Source organism: Schistocerca serialis, chromosome 4 (assembly GCF_023864345.2).
Source record: "Schistocerca serialis cubense isolate TAMUIC-IGC-003099 chromosome 4, iqSchSeri2.2, whole genome shotgun sequence".
NCBI lineage: Eukaryota > Metazoa > Arthropoda > Insecta > Orthoptera > Acrididae > Schistocerca > Schistocerca serialis.
Window position 1 is genome coordinate 415,865,541 of NC_064641.1, and position 5,000 is coordinate 415,870,540.

General features: G+C 52.8%; 1 non-coding gene across 1 annotated transcript in view; it reads right to left on the bottom strand.

Annotated features, from left to right (window-relative positions):
* Positions 1 to 1,529, bottom strand: part of LOC126476882 (small subunit ribosomal RNA) — a 1,909-nt gene extending 380 nt beyond the window's left edge. The window contains exon 1 of the ribosomal RNA XR_007587315.1: positions 1 to 1,529. This exon is cut by the window's left edge and continues 380 nt beyond it. This is a non-coding gene — a ribosomal RNA (small subunit ribosomal RNA).
* Between the last annotated feature and the right edge of the window lie 3,471 nt (positions 1,530 to 5,000).

Consider the following 5,000-nt stretch of genomic DNA (forward strand, 5'->3'; position numbering starts at 1 on the left):
TTGCTCAATCTCGTGCGGCTAGAAGCCGCCTGTCCCTCTAAGAAGAAAAGTAATCGCTGACAGCACGAAGGATGTCACGCGACTAGTTAGCAGGCTAGAGTCTCGTTCGTTATCGGAATTAACCAGACAAATCGCTCCACCAACTAAGAACGGCCATGCACCACCACCCACCGAATCAAGAAAGAGCTATCAATCTGTCAATCCTTCCGGTGTCCGGGCCTGGTGAGGTTTCCCGTGTTGAGTCAAATTAAGCCGCAGGCTCCACTCCTGGTGGTGCCCTTCCGTCAATTCCTTTAAGTTTCAGCTTTGCAACCATACTTCCCCCAGAACCCAAAAGCTTTGGTTTCCCGGAGGCTGCCCGCCGAGTCATCGGAGGAACTGCGGCGGATCGCTGGCTGGCATCGTTTATGGTTAGAACTAGGGCGGTATCTGATCGCCTTCGAACCTCTAACTTTCGTTCTTGATTAATGAAAACATACTTGGCAAATGCTTTCGCTTCTGTTCGTCTTGCGACGATCCAAGAATTTCACCTCTAACGTCGCAATACGAATGCCCCCGCCTGTCCCTATTAATCATTACCTCGGGTTCCGAAAACCAACAAAATAGAACCGAGGTCCTATTCCATTATTCCATGCACACAGTATTCAGGCGGGCTTGCCTGCTTTAAGCACTCTAATTTGTTCAAAGTAAACGTGCCGGCCCACCGAGACACTCAATAAAGAGCACCCTGGTAGGATTTCAACGGGGTCCGCCTCGGGACGCACGAGCACGCACGAGGCGGTCGCACGCCTTCGGCTCGCCCCACCGGCAGGACGTCCCACGATACATGCCAGTTAAACACCGACGGGCGGTGAACCAACAGCGTGGGACACAAATCCAACTACGAGCTTTTTAACCGCAACAACTTTAATATACGCTATTGGAGCTGGAATTACCGCGGCTGCTGGCACCAGACTTGCCCTCCAATAGATACTCGTTAAAGGATTTAAAGTGTACTCATTCCGATTACGGGGCCTCGGATGAGTCCCGTATCGTTATTTTTTGTCACTACCTCCCCGTGCCGGGAGTGGGTAATTTGCGCGCCTGCTGCCTTCCTTGGATGTGGTAGCCGTTTCTCAGGCTCCCTCTCCGGAATCGAACCCTGATTCCCCGTTACCCGTTACAACCATGGTAGGCGCAGAACCTACCATCGACAGTTGATAAGGCAGACATTTGAAAGATGCGTCGCCGGTACGAGGACCGTGCGATCAGCCCAAAGTTATTCAGAGTCACCAAGGCAAACGGACCGGACGAGCCGACCGATTGGTTTTGATCTAATAAAAGCGTCCCTTCCATCTCTGGTCGGGACTCTGTTTGCATGTATTAGCTCTAGAATTACCACAGTTATCCAAGTAACGTGGGTACGATCTAAGGAACCATAACTGATTTAATGAGCCATTCGCGGTTTCACCTTAATGCGGCTTGTACTGAGACATGCATGGCTTAATCTTTGAGACAAGCATATGACTACTGGCAGGATCAACCAGGGAGCTGCGTCAACTAGAGCTGAGCAGCCGGCCGCCCGGGAGTGTGTCCCGGGGGCCCGCGCGAACACGCAAGCGTCCGCTCAATTATTCTGCAAACAGGAGGAGGCTGAGCTCCCCTGCACAACACACCTCGAAACCCTCTCACGTCCCGGCGGCGCGCAGCGCCGTCCTAAGTACTTGGTGGGGTTCGAGAGAGGCGCAATCGCCCGGAGTTAGGCAAGTAGACGCTTTAGGTGCGACCACCCGTGCTCCCAACTGAGCTTGCCGCTGCCGACAGAGGCCCGGGAGCGTGCTGTCGTAGCATTGCCGGCGGGAGACAACACGCGCCACCTACGGTGACCGGCAGCTCCAACGCCGGCGCCACAGAAGGACAAAAGCCCCACTTGGGTGCCGAAGCGAACTCTCCCAGCACAGCGCACGCGCCAACACGTCCGCACAGCTGCGATACAAACCACCTGCGAGAACCGCTGGGGCGACCGAGCAGCAGACGGCGTCGCGGCGCCGAGCGCCGGGCGGCGGCGCATCCTCAGCGCACAAAGTCCTCAATCGGACCAGCACACTGCAGATGGCCACCGCGCTTCGCACCGGGCCCGCGAGGACCTACTTTGGCCGCAAGGCGCCGCGAGCAGGGGGCGCCGGCGCGCAGCTGCGCCGCCTGCCGCGTCCGTCGGCCGGCGCGCCTGCCACTGGCCGCCCCCACCAGCCGGCTGTAGCGCGTGCGCCCACGCACCGCGCTGCCAGCACGCCGGGCGGCCCCCCCTCACCGGCTGGGGACGGTCCCACCCAGCCACCGCCGCGTATCGCCTCACACCCAGATCCCCTTTCACGTTCGTGGGCATGGTGGGTCCCCTTTCACGTTCGTGGGCATGGTGGGTATCCCTGAAACAACCGGTTAATAGCTCGACCGATCGTCGCCAACACTGATTCACCTCTAGCGAGAACAACCGCACCACAACGGGTTACCAGTTGTTCATTTGCGTAACGTCACCAGCAAACGTACACGTCCATCGCCATTTGCAACGAGTATTGCATGCCTGTGTCAGGTGTCACAACACACTACGTCTGCCCACATAGACGCAACAACATGTGCACGCCTAGAGAACACGTGGAAGGTCGACCCCGTACGTATGCGGTGTCCATTGCGCGAACGACTGTCAGCCGGCCTCTGCAGCATGTCGCAGATGTGGAACACGGTGCAACATGCTATCACGGTGTGTGAGAAGAGACGACTACGTCCGAATACACGCTCCACTACATCAACAGACTGCTCATGCTGATCGCCATCCAGGGCGTCCGTTCCTCCCACACGTCTGTATGGCGTACCACACTGCAATCCAGCTCTTATAGGGAGACGACACGTAGCTGCGTGCACAATATTTGGACTGTATGGTCCGCCGTTGCTAGGCGCAGTCGTCATACGGTCACATGTGCCACGATGTATCATTCAGTACATACGGACCAATGTGCAGTACAGTTTGTGGGTTTTGCGTACATCGGCGGACAGGTGACAGGCCGTACCACAACGTAGGCTGAGTACGTCGGCATGCGAAGGGCGTTGAACATGCAAACTTCTCACCGACCAGCTTGCGAAGGCAGGGGGGAAGGGGAGGGGGCATGTACGTCCTGCTGCTATCCACATTACAGTGTATAGCATGAGCATGTGGAAAGTCAGCAACACCTGCAAGGTGTTTAACATGACGCGATACACAGGGGACCGGGCAGTGCGAGTAGCGAACTATATTGCGAGGGTTGCGGTTAGGCAACACTACACTACTTTAACGGGTTGCATAACAATTACAGAGCAGGTTCAGCGACAACGTGCGTCAGGTTAAGGCGCAATATAGTTTAGGTTAAGGCACATTATAGGTTAGGTTAAGGCACATTATAGGTTAGGTTAAGGCACATTATAGGTTAGGTTAAGGCACATTATAGGTTAGGTTAAGGCACAACATGGGTTAGGTTAAGGCACAACATGGGTTAGGTTAAGGCACAACATGGGTTAGGTTAAGGCACAACATGGGTTAGGTTAAGGCACAACATGGGTTAGGTTAAGGCACAACATGGGTTACGTTAAGGCACAACATGGGTTACGTTAAGGCACAACATGGGTTAGGTTAAGGCACAACATGGGTTACGTTAAGGCACAACATGGGTTAGGTTAAGGCACAACATGGGTTAGGTTAAGGCACAACGTAGGTTAGGTTAAGGCACAACGTAGGTTAGGTTAAGGCACAACGTAGGTTAGGTTAAGGCACAACGTAGGTTAGGTTAAGGCACAACGTAGGTTAGGTTAAGGCACAACGTAGGTTAGGTTAAGGCACAACGTAGGTTAGGTTAAGGCACAACGTAGGTTAGGTTAAGGCACAACGTAGGTTAGGTTAAGGCACAACGTAGGTTAGGTTAAGGCACAACGTAGGTTAGGTTAAGGCACAACGTAGGTTAGGTTAAGGCACAACGTAGGTTAGGTTAAGGCACAACGTAGGTTAGGTTAAGGCACAACGTAGGTTAGGTTAAGGCACAACGTAGGTTAGGTTAAGGCACAACGTAGGTTAGGTTAAGGTACGATATAGGTTAGGTTAAGGTACGATATAGGTTAGGTTAAGGTACGATATAGGTTAGGTTAAGGTACGATATAGGTTAGGTTAAGGTACGATATAGGTTAGGTTAAGGTACGATATAGGTTAGGTTAAGGTACAATATAGGTTAGGTTAAGGTACAATATAGCTTAGGTTCAGGTACACATTGTTGTAGGGAAAGGTGTATTGGGGGGGGGGGCGGCAGGTTCGTTGATAGTGATTATCGTAATTGGATGCCTGCGGCATCATCCGATTTGTCACGTCAGGATGCACTTTTGGCTCATGACAGGCGGCGCTCCGATTCCATGGTTGTGGCAGATCTGTGTCTTTCATTCCTGCCATTGTTTGTGTGCTGTGACAGGAGGCAGTATTGTGATGTTGGGTGCACCCCTGTGTAGGACATGTGTGGGTGTTCGTGGCTTAGCTGAGCAATGTGCGGATGTCGGAAGGGTGGGATATTGTGTTTTCTGGGTGGACCTCCCGGTCTGGTTATGATAGTGTGGATTGTGTAATGTGGCGGAGAGTATGCACTGGATGTTCTTCCATGCTGGTGGTTAGATATTGTGTGTGTGCCTGTTACAGGCAGAGAGTAGTGTGTGATAAGAGAGTAGTGTGTGATAAGAGTGTCTGGCTGACGTGTGGTTCTCATTGTGTGCAGAGTCTTTCAGCATGTATAGGGACGGTTGTATATATTATCTGTATTCTGATGGCTCTGCATCTATTACTAATCAGTGCCGTGTATACGGTGACTCTGGTTCCAGTCGAAACTGTTCTATCTCTGTACATTAGTGATACTGCGGCTCCACTATGTTGCCGCCCCTGTCGGCCGTTTCCCCCAGTGTATGGCTAATGATTATCAGCAATCAGTCTATTAGTCAATACCGGTAGTGTGACGACG